The 19,719-nt window shown below is 44.0% G+C and overlaps 1 protein-coding gene across 6 annotated transcripts in view; it reads right to left on the minus strand.

Moving 5' to 3' along the window:
- Window positions 1-19,719, minus strand: part of MGAT5 (alpha-1,6-mannosylglycoprotein 6-beta-N-acetylglucosaminyltransferase) — a 395,868-nt gene that overhangs the window by 291,133 nt on the left and 85,016 nt on the right. For 2 of the 6 annotated variants that reach the window (XM_043894628.1, XM_043894625.1), the window contains exon 3: window positions 8,858-8,904. The exons of the other annotated variants lie outside the window; for them this stretch is intronic. The gene's annotated coding sequence lies outside the window, so the exon portion shown is untranslated. The remainder of the gene's footprint in view (window positions 1-8,857; window positions 8,905-19,719) is intronic. 6 annotated transcript variants of the gene reach the window in all.

The following is a 19,719-nucleotide window of genomic DNA, read 5'->3' on the forward strand; positions in this document are numbered from 1 at the left end:
TCATGGACCAATATAGTTTTGACACATACACCGAAAGGGTAATAGAGTGAAAGCTTAAACCTCCATAGAAGCTCCCGGAGCTGTGGCAAGTCACCCTGCCACGCTTGTGGGCACTGACCTCCCGAGGTCTACTTGGTGGTGGGCAAGGGACAGTAGGTGGTGGCGCCCCAACAATACATACCGTTGAGGCCTGGAGTCTGATCTCAGTGACAACCATGCCCAAGATTCCCAGGAAGAGAGAACGTTCCAAGGTCATTCATCACTAGGCTCTCAAGACCACTTTTGAGCTGAGCAGAAGCAAATGACCAGCATCTCTGGTGACCAACAATCTTTTTTTAACCTGTCAGTCTCATCCTGGGGTTTGCCATGTGCCTTAAGAAAGCAAGCTTAAAAGCTGAAACACAAAAGTCTGATTGGCTCGGGGATTGGAAGAGGAGAATAACACCAGGTGGGCAAGTTAGGTTTCCCAGAGAAGACCTATTTTTTCACCTTATATACTATTGTTGACACATTGTTGACAGGCAGATTTCTGCAGAAACAAATGCCTGTGGCATGAATATGTCTCCAGTCAATAATGTGTTAAGTAACTGCCCACCATCCATAATAAGCAGGAAATGTCTGCCTGCCCCCTAAAAAATGCCCCTGTCCTAATCCCCAGAACCTGTGAATATGTTGCCTTACATGTCCAAGGGGAATTAAAGCTGCCCACGAAGCGTGCAGGATGGGGATGGGTGACTTAGGGGAAGGGGATGCAGAGGTACAAGCTACCAGTTATAAAAGTCACAGGATGTAATGTACAGCACAGGGAGTGTAATCAATAACACGATAACAACTCTGGATGGTACAGAATCTATAAAAAATATTGACTCTCTATGCAGTGCATCTGAAACTAATATTTTAGATCAACTACATACACTTCAGTTAAAAAGAAAACACAAAGTTGTACCTGGAATTACAGTTGCCAACAGGATGATACTGAGAAGATGAGACTGGATTATGCAAGCGGGTCCATAAGGGACCTTACATGTGGACTCGTGTCAAAGTCACAAGAGTCAATGTCTAACAAGCATCAGGACAGATTTTTAAGATGGAAGAAGGCCACCAGTAAGGATGGCAGGCAGCCCCCAGAAGCTGGAAAAGGCAAGTCAGCATTCTCCCCCAGACCCTCCGGAAAAGAACGCAGCCCTGCTAGCCATGAATTTAGTCCAGAGAGGCTCTGTATTAGTCTCCTATTGCTGCCGTAACAAATGACCACAAACCTAGGGGCTTAAAACAACAGAGATCTATTCTTTCAAACTTCTACAGTCCCAAAGTCCAAAAACCATTTCATTAGGAGGAAACCAGGGTGTCAGGAGGGTCCTACTTGCCCCCCACCCCCACCCACCACCCAGAGGCCTAAGAGAGAATTTGTTGTCTGGCTCCTCCAGGTTCTGGGGACTGCAAGCACCCCTTGGCTTGTGGCTGCATCAGGCCAAGCTCTGCCCCCACACACTCTGCCTTCTCCTCCCCTGTCTCTGTGTCATCTTCTCCTGACTCTCTGTGATAAGGGCATTTGTGATGGCATTTAAGGCCCATCTTAATAATCCAGGATAACGTGCCCATGTTGAGATGCTTAACTTGTATCTGCAAAGTCTCTGTCTCTTTTTCTGTATTTGTTGTTGTTCAGTCACTAAGTCGTGTCCAACTCTTTGCGACCCTATGGACTGCAGCACACCATGCCTCCCTGTCCCTTACCATCGCCTGGAGTTCACCCAAGTTCATGTCCATTGACTCAGTGATGCTATCCAACCATCTCATCCTCTACCACCCTCTTCTCCTTTTGCCTTCAATCCTTCCCAGCATCAGAGTCTTTCCATATAAGGTACTGTTTATAAGGTCTAAGAGTTAGAGCCTAAAATGTGTGGAGGGCATTATTCAGCCTACCACAGACCCACTTCAGACTTCTGACCTCCAGAACCTTAAGATAAATGTGTGTTGTTTTAGGTCACCAAGTATGGTCACTTGTTACAGCAGCAATAATAGGAAACTAATAGGCTCCTATCTCTCAAATGTGAGCTACAGATGAGGAGACAGCCTGGATGAGGGAAAGGAGCTAGCCCATCCCTACTAGTCACATCCTGGGGGAGGGGGGGGAGGCTTTGTATCTAAAGATGACACCCCTCTCACCCCACCAGATGTGAAAGACTATTAAGATTCCACAGCAGGTGGCCAGCAGAAGCTTCAGAAATCACCCTTCTCTCTTTCCTTTCAACTACTGCAAGGTTCTTAAATAAACTTTATGGTAATTCATAACGCAAAGCTTAGGGGCGAGAAAAGAACTGCCATTCATTTCCAGGAATTCCTCTATCATATAATGAGTAGGCTCCATCCACAAATGTCAACGGGTTTTGCTCACAAAGCCAATAATCCTTACCACAAATATAAGATAATATAAGACCTTGAAGGACTGTATCCCTCAATTAGGAACAGCCTCTTCTGATAACTTTCCTATCCTTGCAGGGCCGGAACATCACACTTTCAAGCACCCATTCATCACTGTTCTTTCTCAGCAAAGGTTACACTGCTGAATGTCTGTCATCTCTGTAGGGGTTTCTATTTGCAGAATTGCGCCTTCTCACTGATCAGCCTTCAGGACACTACAGCAATTCCCGGGTGGATCCTATCCCAGGATTCACCATGCTGGCACACCCACAGGTTCTGTCTCCAGCCCTGTCCTCTCTGGGTCCTCTCCCTTCGTGAGTGTACCCTGTCCACAATCTCAGATCCACGTACCCAGCCTTGACCCTCACCTGAGAGAGCTCCAGTTCCAAACGTCCAAATGCCTCCTCCACTTAAATGTTTAGAGTCTCCCCAATTTGCCAGTCCCCAGAGCTGCTAATCGCACACAGAAGCACCTGTCGGCTTTATAAATGCCTCCGCCATCCACCGGGAGCGCTGATGAAACCCCCCGTTTTCACATTCACGATCTCTCCATTCCTCCTTGCCCCTCATATTGAATTCATCAGCAAGTTTACCAGCTCTGTCTCCAATAGTTTTCCCAAGTCTGAATTATTTTTCAATCCAGTCCAAGCTCCCCCCACGTCCCAATCTGACTGTGTGTGTCTGTCAGTTGCTCAGTCGTGTCTGACTCTTTGTGACCCCACGAACTGTAGCCTGCCAGGCTTCTCTGTCCGTGCGATTTTCCAGGCAAGAATACTGGAATGAGCTGCCACTTCCTCCTCCAGGGGATCTTCCACACCCGGGGATCAAACCAGGGTCCCCTGCATTGCAGGTGGATTCTTTACCATCTGAGTCACCCAAGGTAGGCCCATTCAAACTACAGCTATTGGCTACCAGCTGGTCCTCCTGCCCCAGGCACCGTTGCCTCCAACCTGACCCTCCAACCTCCTCAGGGTCGCTGGTCATCTTTCTAAATTAGAAATCCAATCCACCCCGCACTGTGAAACTGGCTTCTGGCTACACACAAATTCACACTTGACCTTGATCCTGAGGCGATCTGGCCACTGCCTAGCCTGCAGCCTCTCTGCCCCTCTGCTCACAGGCACACACACTAGCCTCTGTCTTCATCTGGAACATGAAAGGTTTATCCCACCTCCGAGCCTGGGTGCCTGCTGCCCCCAACCCGACCCATCCTCCAGATGTTCGCATGACTCTCCTCTTCCATGCTGAGGCCTCACCTCAAAGGTTTAAGACCTAAGCACAGAGAAAAAGACCCTTCAGTCACCCATTTCTCTACTACCCTACTTTGTCCTCTTCGGAACAGAGTACCTGAATAGGTCTTCACTGTCTGTGGATACAGTGTGGTGCCCTTCTGGGGGAATACATGCTCACAGAGGGCAGGACTCTTTACCACGGTCTCCCCAGTACCTGGCATGTGTCGGGGACACAAGAAATACTTGGTCACAAGCTGCTAAGGGTTTTACAATCCAGTCGAGTCCGACTCTTTGTGACCCCCATGGACTATACAGTCCATGGAATTCTCCAGACCAGAATACTGGAGTGGGTAGTCTTTCCCTTCTCCAGGGGATCTTCCCAACCCAGTGATCGAACCCAGGTCTCCCACATTGCGGGTGGATTCTTTACCAGCTGAGCCACCAGGGAAGCCCTTACAATCCAAGGGTAATATCAAACCATCTTAGTCTCTTTTAGCTTTATTTTTTTTACACTATTTTCCCTTTTCTTTAAATTGAAGTATAAAAGACTCACAATGCTATCTTTGTTTCAGATGTACAGCAAAGTGACTCAGCTTTATATATATAGATCTATTCTTCTACAGATTCTTTTCCATTATAGGTTATTACAAGATACTGAATATAGTCCCCTGTGCTACAAAGTAGGTCCTGTTGATTATCTAATTTATATACATTAATAGTAATGTGTACGTTAATCCCAAACTCCCAATTTATCCAGTCTCTTTGAGGAAGAATGATTTCCTGGTTTCCAACAGGGAAGGCACCAAGAGCCCCCTCCCACACAACATTCCCATCCCCTTTCCCGGCTCCTCTGCTTTCCTACATTGTGTCCCATTCTCTACTTCCTACCAGCTAGCTGGCTTCCTAACCTTTCACTTTACATTGTTTCTGCTTCTTCATAGAGCTCAGTGGGTCACTATACTTGCTAACAACAAAGCTTTCTCTTACATCTCTCAATTCCTCTTCCTGGGAGACCATGTCCCTGGCCTGAATATAGAACCAGAGCACCCAGGCAGAACTAGGAGTTCTAGTAATGAGATGAAGAAATCCTCCCAACAGTAGTGGGACCAAATGCATCTCCATTCATTCTCCCTGAAAAGATGAGTACGTGACCACAGGATCCTCCCAAAAGGGTGGGAGGGGTGTCAAACTCAGCAGATGGTGGGAATCACGAGGACATGTGAAATGAGAATGAAGATTAGGAGAGAAACGAATCTCTGTGTAAACAACGTGATTCATTAAGAAAAATTAAGCAGTGCAAGGACACGTCTGATTCTTCCTTAAATGCCTGTACAAAGGCTCGCTCTTTAGTGGAAGGCTTCCTCTTGGCCCACTTACAACAACTCCAATTTGTGCTAGGTAGTAAACACGCTAGAAGCTTTTGCTCAAATCAGAGCTAATGCCTACAACATGCCTGCAAAGGAACTAAAACGTCCCTTTTCAGGAGAAGGAAAAGATGTTCATGATGGCGTAAGGACAGTTTATCCAGGAGGCATGACATGTATGGTATCGAGGGCCTGTGAAGCTTTTAGGGGCCATGAAAACGCTTTCATGTTTTGTTTTTTAATAAGAAGGAAAAAGTGAATAGAGTTCACCCTGAATGAAATCATTAAAATATATGCAATGCATTAAAATTAATGCAATCATTAAAATTTTCAGTCCTTTCACAGAGGAAGGGATCTGTTAAACTCAATGTACCTGGGGCCCTCGAGAGTCCTAGGGTGACTCCGAAGCGGTGGGGTGATGTACCGACGGTCACCGGAAGTGAAGAGCTGAGAAAAGGCCAGAGCAGCCCTGCTTTCTTTCAGAACACCACTCGTACTTTTAACGTCTCATGGAACCCTGAAAACTCCCAGGCTTTAAAATGTCTACATCACTTCTTGGAAATGTATTTTTTTCAATGCAAGAATCAAGGAGCTATATCACACAGGGAACTATATTCAACATCCTGTGATAAACCATATGGAAAAGAATATGAAAAAGAATGTATGTGTGTGTGTGTATATAGACAGATATCTCTCTCTCTCTCTGTATATATATATAAAATCACTTTGCTGTACCACAGAGGATGAGATGGTAAAATAGCATCACTGACTCAATGGACATGAATTTGATCAAACTCTGGGAGACAGTAGAGGACAGAGGAGCCTTGTGTGCTGCAGTCCAAGGGGTTGCAAAGAGTCAGACACAACTTAGCAAATGAAAAATAACAACAAGAAATTAACACAATTAACAAAATTAACACAAACACTTTATAAATCAACTATACTTCAACAAAATAAATTTTTAAAAAAATCATAGACCTAGAAATGTACCTTTCAGGACTCACCAAATATCAAACCATTCCTCCTGTGCTTGGAAGAGGAGTTGTTTGTAACATATTAAAACAAGTAGGCTCTGAGTGTTCCTATCCCCAGGACTTTCATCAGGGAATGCTCAAGGCAAATAAAGACTGAGTTTCATACATCTTGTCTCAAAGCTTGTGCTGGGACTAATAACTGCCCTGCGATGATGAGGCACACTCCTTAAATATGTAAATCCCAAGGCCCTGGGGCTTCCCTGGCATGTCAGACAGTAAAGAATCCACCTGCAATGCAGGAGATGGGTTTGATCCTTCAGTGGGGAGAAACCCTTGCAGGAGGGAATGGCAACCCACTCTCGTATTCTTGCCTAGAGAATTCCATGGACAGAGGAGCCTGGCAGACTACAGTCCATGGGGTTGTAAAGAGTAGGACATGACTGAGCAACTAATACTTTCACCTTTACACTTTCCAGGGCCCCACCCCCAGACCTGCAGAACCATCAGGGTTAGAGCCTAGAAATCTGCATTATAAACAAGTACCGCAGGGGAGTCTGATCCGCTGTGGAGATTAAGACGCACTGGTCAGGAGCCCAGATGGGGACAAACTACTCCTTGCACAGTTTCAACATCTTCTAAATTTTTGCAGAACACAACTGCTATGTACAATGAACCAAGACTTACTTTGCTTTTTCTCAACTTTACCACAAGCTACTAAGCATGTAATAAAAAAAAAAAAAAATTGTATCACTGATGACAAAACCACTCCTGGAATATGAGTCACCCAATCAACCAGGTACTTAGGGTTGTTAGATTTATTGGTGATATTACCAGTACCTACAGGGATCTGACAATGTCATCTCAACTCATTAGTTGGGTCCAAGCATTTAGATAATGAAATACCTATTTGAGTATGCACTACTTTCCTTTCTTTTTCACATGAGTTAGGAAGTTGCATTGATTTTTTCCCCTCCAATTATGTGTGCTGGTAAGTTCTATCATCTGTGACTTGCATTACACATGGCAAAGAGAACAGGACAAAATAACCGTTATAGAAGAAGACAATGGGCCTTATAGATTAAAATTTAACTAAAAAAGGTCCTGGCTAAAAGGTACTCTTTGAGATGTTGCTGCCAGTCTCACAAGGAGGGGAGGTCCCTAAGGACACTGCCCAGCCGTCCACTTACCCACATACAAAAAAGAAAAAAACAGTGAGCAGGGCTCTGGGGACTGGCAGCCAAAGCAGATACCTACAGCAGCACCTCCATCCAGGAACTGAGCCCTGGGCCAACCACAAGGTAGACAAGCTGTATGAAAAAGCAATAAACATAAAATTCTGGCATGCGGATGCTGGGGCAGGAGGCAGGGGATGGCAGAAAGAGGAATAGAGAGATATGAGTTCCTGGTAAGTCCAAGTCCTTGGGTTGGATGGTTTCAAAGTTATTCAATAACAACAACAATAGCAACAATAATAATAATGCTATGAAACCAGTTGCATGTATTCATTAGTATCAATCATCTACTGTATCATAGAAAGGAAAATGATTAACTTAGCAATAGTACCAAGCCTGGCAGCTTGCATAACGGACAAAAAGCAACATATTAGCACAGAGCCCTTTAAGCCTGAGAACTCATTGGCAGCTTCTGAGAGGGATGGTGAGTAGTCACTGTTCTCATATTAATAAAAAGAAATTAAAAAAAAAAACCCAGCAGCGGCAGGCACGCGGCACAGGGGGCGCAGCCTTCTGAGCACCGTGTCGGGCAGATAAAGATGCTGGCGCCCGGCGGTCACCAAAGCCCCCACCACCATTCTCTTTCCTCATTAGCATCGCGCAGCTGCTACCTCACTAGACAGTAACACCCGCCCTGGGGGATCTGACAAGCACAGGTCACCCTGAAGGCGAGGGCAGAGAAGGAGCCGAAGACAAATCAGAGAAATTGTTTCACCCTGACTGGAGCTGTCACAGGTTGACTAGACACGGCAGAAGATGGCGACTTCTTTTTCGAGGGCCTCCGGAGGATTCCAAAGGGCACTGGACTGCCTGCTCTTCCCCCCTCCCTCCCCATCATCTCATCTTTCCTAACAGTTGGTTTCCTAACATAGAAGGATATGAAAACAGGAGAGAGGGGAAAATAATTTGCTGCTCATGGCCAAAACCTAAGAGAGGAATCCTCCCCTACGCTATTCCATCATCGCAGAAGAGAGGACAAGCCCCTCTTTGGTGCCCCCCAAAAGACACATCTTTGTGCCCCCACTGACCCCTGGTCCTGCCTTTACATGATCATTTAAGACTTCACTGTACCTACTGATTCACAGATGCACCTGCCCAACCATGTCAGAGAGGACTCAAGAGAGCAAAGACCACATCCTCTCCATTTTTCAGAAACAGCCCCAGGAGTAAGATCAGGCACAAAGCAGGTCTTAAATAAAAGTAATTGAACAAATGAGTACAACAGATAAGCTCCCCCAAACTGAAGAATAAATCCATTATTTATGTGTTCAAATTCCAAAGTACCTTGTGGAACACCTAGGCACTGATGTGACATAAAGTCCATGACTGTGCATTTTATTATCCTATATCACACATGACCTTTAAAGTCTTTATAAGCCCTAGTGATAACTGACAGGAATAGAAGAGGAGGAGATAGAAAACTCTAGGCACAGCCCCAGATGGGGACAGAAAAGGAAAGGATGGTTGAGAAAGCCGGCCACAGCTCCCAGAATGTGGAGACCCACGATCTGCTCCAGGCACTTCCTTATTCAACTTCTTTTTTCTCTCCCTCCAGAATCCAGAGTCAAGAAGGAGCATCAGTTAACATGCCAACACAGGGACAGACAGGAAGTCAGGGATTGGCCTGAACTCACCTTCCCACGGCAGCTCCACGAGTCAAGATGATCACCAAGTACAGCTTCTGCAGTGGCAGATAAAGCCCTTGTTAGGATGAAGTTATCAAGGAAGGGAGAATGGCATGGCATGTCACTTCTAGGAAGGATATCAAGGATATAACCTGGCACTTGCATCTCAATGCCCACATACAAGTAGGGAACTCAGCCTATTGGCCCTGACAGAAATGTGAGGTTGTTGGCACAGACTTCCTTAGTAGGGCCCGTCTTCCTTATTCCAATGATGCCCATTACACTGCAGGGAAAATCCGCAGCTCCTTACCCTGGCTATATGCAGACTATCTCGATCAGCCACCTCCCCACCCTCATGTCATCCCACTCCTCACTCCCTGCCCCCATCTTTGGCAATGAGAACAAGGCCTACTGCATAGAAGTGCTTAACTACTCCTTCATGAATAAATAAATGGACAAGGGCTAATGGTCAACAGAGATGACATTGAAAGACACTTGACCTGTACCAAATTGGGTTTATCCGATTACAATTAGAAAGGGAAGGTCAAAGAGTGGCAAAACAGAAAAGAGAGGGAGACCAGTGGCACTGCTAATTGGCAAGGACAGCCCTGGTCCAGGAACAACAGCTGTGTCCCTGAGAAGGCAGCAACACTGCAAAGACGAGAGAAATTTCCAGAAGGACTCACAAAGGAAGCTGATGTCAGGGGACCTCCAAACAGCCCTGTCTGAAGCATTCAGGCTGAAAGCTACACTCCCTTGGCAGAAAATCTGTTGAAATCCTTCAGGCATGACTATTAACAGTGTCCTTATCAAGGTCAGTCACCCACATATTTCTGGAACACTTCCCCCAAATTGTGACTTTCTCAGCCCTTATTGGCGGGGGAGGGAAGAGGGCGAGAGGATCAGCTAAAACAATCATCTTTGTCCAAATAAAAGGCTTATAGCTATGTGCAAAGTCTTACCTAATCAACTCTTCGTTTCAGAGAAGTTTACCTAAGACAGAGAAAACAAACTCTCAGGTATTCCAGAAACACACTTCTAGTCAACCGCTTTAATGATGCATGAAGTGTTATGTTTGCCAGACTACAGAAGTTCCTTGTGGGCAAGAATGCTCAATTCTGCTATCTGCTCCATTTCAACAAAAGCATCACGCAGTAGGTACCCCAATCAACACCAGCCTCCCTTAAACCAGCAGGGCCAATGAGCAACAATGGATATCAGCCATTATGCAGAGCCATTTCCTAAGCAGAGGATTTTCTGGGTCACCTTCCCAAAGTTTAAAGTTCAAATAGTAAGGGAGGAGAATAAAAAAGCAAAGGAGTCCAGGTAAACCCTAAGAAAATCCTGAATGACTAAGGGAACAAAACCACAGAATGAATATCTGAATGATCAAACAGTTGGGGAAAAAAAAATCACAGAATAAAGACATGAAAGAGTTGTTAGGCCAGCGTGCAGAATGGCGTAAAAGTCATCATGTTTCTCTCAACAGAGATTTAATCCTCCAGTCCCCACAAAGTGAATGGAACAAAGAGGTACAGGCTACTGTTTTTAGAAAAAGAAAACAGAGCATGCAAACAAAAGACAGCTGCAGCCAGCCCTGAAATGCCAGCTTCCATCAGAAACAGAGGAAAAGTGGCTTTCTGTCAAAGCTGGTCCCACAGCTTCAGCCACTTGACCCTGACTCCCTCCAAGAATTCAGTCCCATCCCACCAGATTTTGTCTCATGAGACACACAACCTTCTAAGTCCTACGAGCAAGCAGGAAAACATAACTGTCTTCCCGTGGAAGGCGGAGGATGGGGGGCAAAGAAGTGTAGTTAAGAAAGGAAGGGAATTTGCTTCTCTAAGATTCTAGCCAAATTACGTGCAAAAGATTTCCCTAACGAAACACTGGCACAGTCTAAAACCTCCAGAACGGAGTTTAATGTTTACTTTCCAATCTATCACCAATTTTGGAAGATCTGAAAGTATTTAATTTCCCTGAAATGGTACACATGCAACATTTCCTGGTGTGTTCATTTTTACCTTCTGTTAACCAAAATGTTTTAAGACAACTTAATATGCCATGAGAATACATTTCAAGGGAGCCTGGGAGCTGCACACAAATATCATTCATTCAGAAAATAAACTTTTGTCTCTTGAAAACTTACTGAGCATCAGAGACAGCCCAGCGCGTTGCACGTACCAGTTAAGCTGTAATACAAACCCCTCAGTAGAAGGGGAAATGAGATGCAGAGTTCACGAGAGTTGTAAGTAGTTATGGCAAAGGTTACAAAGCAATGGGTCCCAAACCTGGCCCATTGTTAAGTCCACACAGAGGCAGTGTTGCTTAAATGTCCATTTCTGGGCATCAGCCTGAGAACCTGCTAGAGCTGGTCTACTGTGGTGGATCGCAGGAACCCACAAATTTAACCAACCTCTCCTTCATGTGATCACAAGGCAGGTTTGGGAGCAGCTGCTATAGGAAACATGGCAAGGGTGAGTTGACTGCGCTCACCCACACCACGTGAACTCAAAGTCTATAGGCAGCGTCGGACCAAAATGCCCACAAGATCTCATTAACTCAGCCACTTTGGAGGGAGTCCAGATGGCCCAAGACAGCTCAGCCTTCCATCCAGCTGGACTCTGGAGCAAAAGGAGTACTCCTGAACACTTCCTGGGCATTGCTGCCAATAGCTTGGCAGTTCTGAAGAACTTTGGGTCAGAATGCTAGAAATCTTCAGAGCAAGATATGTGCATGTCTGCCTTGGCACTTGTATTGCCCACAATGGTGAAGGTCACAGAGGGCAGCTGGAAGCCGACTAGAAGGCTCAGGGAGCTGGAAGAGGCAGACGGAGAGGGTAAGGCCTGTTTCATTTTTCACTCGAAGAAAGTAGGCTGTGGCTAGCCTTCTTGATGACTCAGGGGTTAAAGAACCTTTTATTTGTAGTTATCAACAGCTTTAGCTGCAGAGGACAAGGTCTCAATAGGGCTATGATGGACTGCTAATGTTCACCCCCAGCCATTCTCCGCTCATTCCAAAGACTCAGAAATTGAGCAGAGCACCAGGATCTCCTGCAGCAGGTGGCAAGGGTAAGAGATGAAGAAATGTGGGCAACTTCTGGGCCACTAACTCCCCTTGCCTTTCCTCCCACACTTTATCCTCCCTTGTTCTTGTTTAGTCGCTAAGTTGTCTGACTCTTTGTGACCCCATGGACTGTAGGCCATCAGGCTCCTTTGTCCATGGGATTTTCCAGGCAAGAATACTGGGGTGGGTTGCCATTTTCTTCTCCAGGGGATCTTTCCCTACCCAGGGATTGAAACTATGTTGCTTGCATTGCAAGCCAATTCTTTACCACTGAGCTACCAGGGCCAAATGACATAGAGAAGCCCTGGAGATGCAGCCCAGTGGAGGGAGTCCAGGCCCTTTAGCAGAAGAGAAGTGCTATTCTAGCCAGCTTGAGTAAAAATCACTGCAGAGGGTGACTGCAGCCATGAGATTAAAAGACACTTGCTCCTTGGAAGAAAAGCTATGACCAACCTAAACAGCATATTAAAAAGCAGGGACATTACTTTGCCAAAAAAGGTCCATTTAATCAAAGCTATGATTTTTCTAGTAGTCATGTGTGGATATGAGAGATGGACTATAAAGAAAGCTTAGCAAAGAACTGATGCCTTTGAACTGTGGTGTTGGAGAAGATTCTTGAGAGTCCCTTGGACTGCAAGGAGATCCAACCAGTCTATCCTAAAGGAAATCAGTCCTGAATATTCATTGGAAGGACTGATGCTGAAGCTGAAACTCTAATACTTTGGCCACCTGATAACGAAGAACTGACTCATTGGAAAAGACCCTGATGCTGGGAAAGACTGAAGGCAGGAAGAGACGGGGACGATAGAGGATGAGATGGTTGAATGGCATCACTGATTCAATGGACATGAGTTTGAGCAAGTTCCAGGAGTTGGTGATGGACAGGGAAGCCTGGTATGCTGCAGTCCATGGGTTCGCAAAGAGCTGGACACAACAGAGACTGAACTGAATGGAAACTCTAGGTTGTTTAAGTCACTACTGTTTTGCGTTAAAGCAGCTGCTCATGTATTCTAACACAAGGGCTTTCTTTCCTACATGGAACACAAAAACTACTGCTCAGAAAGCGATCCCTTCATACTCCCTTTTCCTCCTCAGTCTTTCAATATGGCAGACATTACCATCTTCAGCAACAAAGGATAGCTAGTTAAGGTCAGGAGACTCAGAAATCTCCCTTTAGTCCCCAATATCAAACTTTTTACATGCTAAACACACCTGAAAAGAAAAAAAAAAAAACCTTTCATCTTTTACCCAACTAATGTCTCAATCTACCTTTTGAAGTGAATTTTCTACCAGTAATTACTATGTAAACTATTCACCATTTCTGAAACAAGTCTACTATCACTTCTCCAGCGCTAATGGTATTCCCCCTGCCTGAAAGGCCCTTCCTGACCTGGAAATCCCTCCATATCAGTGCCAATTTCAAATGTAGAAATGTCCCCATTCCTAAGGACTTAGAGGACTTTTTAAAAAACGGACTGGAGTATATTGTGATAAACATGCCTGTTAATCCTCAAGGCTGTTGGGTGCTTGACATCAAGAACAGCTGGCTTGTCTTTGGAACCCCATCGCCATCGCCAACCCCATGCATGTCAGTACCTAGCACAGTATGAATGAATTGAATATCTGGGGAACTAATGAATAAAGGTGTTGAATTAATTGTGTTAATGCTATCTTGAAAATAATTTCAAAATTGTTGAAAATTCAAAAGCAGAGCATATGCCTTAAGGAAATTTCCATGTAAATCAAATAACCACAAGTATTTCCCTTAAATTATTCAATATTATACCTTAGTCTCTTAAGGTAGGCAACTCAGATTTTAAACGATCACGGTGGAGTTAAAGATCCATGGCACTTATGAGCAACAACTTTCATTTATTAAAAGCTATACTTAATGGAAAGACAATTTTGCACCAACTAGAAAAATAGGTAGCACAATAAGGAGTCTGAGTGGCCATATTTTTTTTCAGTGATCCTTTTGCTTTGAAAGCAGATCCTACATTGACTCACAAACATACACACATTAAATAATGTTTTTAAAAGTCCCCTTAGATAGTATATAGATTTGTTTTTACCTAAAGATCTGAAGGGAAAAAAAGTATATACACATTCCATGCTAGCTCTTGAGCATTGGAAATAACAGCCTAAGGTCTCTCTTTTCAAAGATAAGGAAACAGTATTTTCACAAACACCAAGAATAGGTCATGGGTCACAATTCCCAAGTACAAGGCAAATCTGGACCAAGTCTATGCTCAGTAGAAATTTCCACTTTTGTGACTTGCTTACAACATGACTTGGGGACTAAGCAAATGTCTAACTAAAGGTTAAAGAACAATATGGGCAACGAGAAAATTTGACTCTCAAATCATACCACATTCAGAATATAAAACAGGACCCTGAGGGGACCTACCTAAAATGATAACCTGAGGAAAAAGTTACTTCAAATTCTGTAAGGATCATTGAAGCCTTTTATCCTGGAGTTTCTGAAAAATAAAGCAGGTAATTCTTAAGCTCACAGCATTTTAAAACTGGAGGGACTTTCAAGACCATTCACTCTAGACGCCCAGATATATTCAATGACTTTCTGGAAGGTGGATGGATGAACCTAGAACCTGTCAAACAGAGTGAAGGAAGTCAGAAAGAGAAACACAAATATCATATATTAACACATATACATGGAATCTAGAAAAATGGTACCAATGAACCCATTTGCAGGGCAGGAGTAGAGACACAGCACAGAGAGCAGAGTTGTGGACACAGCAGGGCAAGGAGAAAGTGGGACAGATGGAGACAGCAGCATTGACACATAGACACTACCATCTGTAGAACAGGTAACCAGTGGGAAGTCGCTGCATGCCACAGGAGCCCAGCCCGGCGCTCTGGGACGACCTAGAGGGTGGGATGCTGGGGGCGGGGGGATGGGGGAGGACCAAGAAGGAGGGGGTACATGGGTACTTACGGCCGACTCATGCTGATGGGCAGCAGAAACCAACACAACACTGTTAAACAATTATCCTCTCATTAGAAATACATAAAAAATTTAAAAATGACTCGCTGGCGAACACAAGCCAGTGACGGGCATAGCAAAGCCTAGACTCCCCAGTCCTCAAAGATCTAACCCAGGGTCTCTCAGCACGGCATAAAGAATAAAGACGACTCCTTAACAAAATCTACACAGAGAAAACCAACTCCAGGCAAGGAGATAATCCAGTCCATTCAGAAGTTCATCTTAAAACACACACACACACACTAAGCATTCAATACAGCAACAATTACAGACATTAAAAAGCCTCCAGGCAAACCTTACATTGGGATTCACTTAATGCAGCAGGTATTTACTAGGAATTAAAAAATGAGTGAAGCTAAAGGAAACACATTCCAACAGAGTTCACAGTAACTGAAGGAAACAGAGGGGCCTACATACATAAATTACAAAACCACATGCTTCATCCCATATGGGAGATAAAAACAGAGTATTATGGGACATTTCTGACTCCATGATTAAATGTTTATTTGAATCTTTCTTCCCTCTGTAATTTCTAGGGTAATGTCTAGAAAATTATACTCTAAGCTAAGTGAATAAGATGCAAGAAGTTACAGACAATGCCCAGACTAAAATCAAAAGACTCTTTCAGAACCTTTGAAAAGACAAATTGAATCCTTCTCCAGAAGAGGAAATTCATCCTTGAAACTTTTTTTTAAGTCAAGTTTAAAAACATTGAGGGTATTGCATTTGTGGAAGACTAACAGGGACTCAATTCTAGTACAATATCTTCTAATTCAGATTTAGGTCACCTTCTCGGGTGGGTGAGAAATAAACCTGAGCCACTGACAGGAATATTCCAAGTTGCCGTTGTCCTGAAGGTAGACAAACTCCATTATGCATGACCCCAACATCAACTGTGTTCTGGGGAAATTTGAGGTCAGAAACCACGAAAATAAAATAGACATATGACCTTCACTCCCAGAACCACTAATAAAATACTGGAAGATATTAAGTACCTGAGCAATTGGCTCAGATCAGAGAGAAAAGATTTGTGAATACTGGTAAAAGAGCTCCCAACTTCAGCTCTCTCTTTGGCTTCCTGGAGCAAGGGTCTTGTTGGGGTTGCATGGACCATCCAAACCACAAAATACCAACCAATATCAAGGAGAGGAATAAATGCTCACAGAAGACCTCCCCCCAGGGCCTTCACAGAGAAAAAAGTGAGGGCAGCACAGAAGAATGCTCACTAGAAGGGCTGGTGAATGAGCCAGGATTTCAGAATCCACTTAAGTGACTGGAGCAAAACTGTATTGCAGAGGGATCTATACCTCCTGGGGAACAGAAAGAATTCGTGTGGGCAGGACCAAAAAAATTTGGATTCTAAACATGCCCCATCATTTATTACATTTTTTTAATACCAAAAATATTTTGTATTGCGGTATAGCTGATTAGCAATGTTGTGGTAGTTTCAGGTGAATAGTGAAGGGACTCAGCCATACAGATACATGTATCCTTTCTCCCCTAAACCCGCCTTCCATCCAGGCTGGCCCATAACATCGAGCAGAGTTCCATGTGCTATACAATAGGTCATTGTTGATTATCCATTTTAAATACAGCAGCATATACCCGACCTTCCCAAACTCCCTAACTATCCCTCCTCTCCCCACTCCCTGGCGATCACAAGTTTGTTTCTTAAGTCTGTGAGTCTCTGTTTTGTAAAAGTTCATTTGTATCATTTATTTTTCGATTCCACATATAAGGGATGTCATACAATATTTCTCCTTCTCTGTCGAACTTAACTTCACTCAGTTGACACACTCTAGGCCCATCCATGTTAATGCGCTTATTGCATATTTTGTGAGCAAAAGTTTTGAGTGACTCAAACGTTTATTTTTACTGCACAGCACCCAGAAAGTCCTATCTTCTTCAAGCTGTTAACCAATTATGGGGTGAACTTAAGATATAAGAGTCTACATACACACACTAGTGTATATAAAATAGATAACCAACAGACCTACTGTGTAGCACAGCGAATTCTGTAATAACCAAATGGAAAAAAAATCTTAAAAGGAATATATAGACATGTATACACATAAAACTGAATCACTATGCTGTATGCCTGAAACTCATATGATATTGTAGATCAACTATATTTCAATTAAAAAAAAAACTTTTTAAGAGTTCATATTCTACCCTGCCTCCAAAGTTGTACCATGAATGAGTGACAGAGAATGGACGTGGAACTCTGCAACAGAAGTGATATTATAACCACCCGCACCATTTTTCTGGCCCTGTTCACACTGATACCTACTCGCATACTATTCTACTGAAGGCAGCAAAACTGTATTTTAATGCTACCCTTGCAGATAACTCTGAGAAAAAAAAATGTACTTTCCCCAGAAGTTGGCACATGTATTTACGGAGACATATCTATACAACACTAGCAATAAAACTAATTCAACTTCTGGGAACCAGAGAGTCGATGTCACCTCTATCTCCTTCCCAAAATTCCATGAGGGAGAGGGGAAAAAAAAGCAAATTGCCACTGGCAGAGTCTTGTGTTTAAGGTGCACAGAACGATTCAAGAGCAAGTCAAGGTTTCCCAGCAAATGCCTATTCATTTACCCAGTAGGAGGTGCCACGCCATCTGGCACTCACGTCCAGTGAAAGATATATTGCTCAGGATCAATGCTGAGCAGCGAGCAAGTTTATTTTTATCCCTTTCATGCGCAAAACTACAAGGACATAAATGTCTGCGTTAGACACGCCAGAAAGACTTAACGAGACTGGAAAATGGGATCCAAAAATGGGATCTGGCAGAAACCAGCTTTCATGGAACTTGATTAAATAACACCCTCCTCCCGACGCTGAGGAATCCCAACAAACCCCTCAACAGCCCAGCTAGAGACTCCCTGGGAGTGGAAGGGAGGGGAGACAGCCACTGATGTCAAAGGACTTGAAGGGGCTCACATCCCAGCCGGGACTCTGGGCACCTCAGCCTGAGTGCAAGGCCAGCCACGGGGGATGGTCAGCCCATCCCTGGGTGCTGGCAACCCCTATCAGACTGGGCACTCCATGATCTTCTCCCGCTGGGGCTCTTCGAGTCCCCCAGAACCAACCAGGATCATCTTCTTCCAAGTGAAGTTACTACCTTTTTCTTTAACAGAAACATTATGTTTCTCATGCCGAAAATGTACTCAGTGCCAAATCATCAGAAAAGCACAAATCAAGTTAAAAAATCAGTTCTCACCTCACCACTCACATATCTACCGCTACGATTTTGGTGTATTTCATATATACACAGAGAATGTGTGGATACACATATATATGTATCACGAAAACAATATTATATTTGCTTTCTTACAGCCTGGTTTTATGGGCTACCCAGGTGGCTCAGTGGTAAAGAATCCGCCAGGCAATGCAGGAGACACAGGAGAGGTATGTTTGATTTCCGGGAGGATTCCAGGGAGGATCCCCTGGAGGAGGAAATGGCAACTCACTCCAGTATTCTTGCCTGGGAAATCCCATGGACAGAGGAGCCTGGCAGGCTACAGTCCATGGGGTCACAAAGAGACACAGCTGCGCACACACAGAGCCTGCTTTTCTATCTTAATGACACATTTTAAGTGTTTTCTCAGGATAACAAATATCTTTAGACCACAATTTAAAAGGTAAATAGTACTCCACCACATTACCACCCTAAAGGAAATCAACCCTGAATATTCACTGGAAGGACTGACGCTGAAGCTTCAATACTTTGGCCACATGATGCGAATCGCTGGAAAAGACCCTGATGCTGGAAAAGATTAAAGGCAAAGAAGAAGGGGATGGCAGAGGATGAGATGGTTAGACAGCGTCACCGACTCAGTAGACATGAATCAGAGCAAACCCTGGGAGAGCGTGAAGGACAGAGGAGCCTTACAGGCTGCAGTCCACAGCGTCACAAAGAGTTGGACATGACTTAGCAACTGAACATCAACAACAACTGGGCATTTATTTTTCTCCCAGTTTTTCTTTGTTAGAAAATAATGCAACAACAAAATGTCTCTCACTCCAATCCTCGCAATTTCAGATACTACCTCAGAAAAAAGGAATAACTAGATGAAATAAGAGCATTTTTAGGCTTGTGCTATAGTAATGTTACCACATTTTCCTTCAGAAAAGTTATGCCAACTTATACCCCCAACTAACATGGTACAGGGATGCTCCTATACCCAATGGTCTCAAACTTTTTATTATCTATATTTTATTATCACTTAAAAAATGAGTTACCAATCAGTGAAGTATACATGACTACTGATAATAACAACAGTAATAATAATAATACGATCATGACATTCACCAGGCACTTACTGGGTACCAGGCATGTTCTAAGAGGTTTACATGTGTGAAGTGTGGCAATATTCTTGACCCCACTGTATGGATGGGGAAAATGAGGTACAGGAAGGTGAGGTCATCTGCCAATGTGTAACTGGAGGAGCTGGGAGTTTGAACCCATGTGATCTAGTTCCAGAGTCCAGGCTCTTAATCACTAGACCATACAACCACACGGGAACTATCAGGAAGAAGGAGAGAACGGATAAGATTAACATCGGTGGACGGATCACTGGAAATATCTCCGGCCTGTCACACCCTGACCTTTATTCACATGTTCAATTATCACCATTGGTGGGGTTGTCCCATAAGTGACAAACTAGAGCTGTCTGTTCTAACAAACTAAATCTGAGAACAAACTATGTACTTCCTATTGGCTCACTCATTAAAGTGACCTGTGTTTGTTTTTTTGACATGTAACTATTTGCCCGGTCACACCAGTCACATA

The sequence above is a fragment of the Cervus elaphus genome, chromosome 33, assembly GCF_910594005.1.
Source record: "Cervus elaphus chromosome 33, mCerEla1.1, whole genome shotgun sequence".
Classification (NCBI taxonomy): domain Eukaryota; kingdom Metazoa; phylum Chordata; class Mammalia; order Artiodactyla; family Cervidae; genus Cervus; species Cervus elaphus.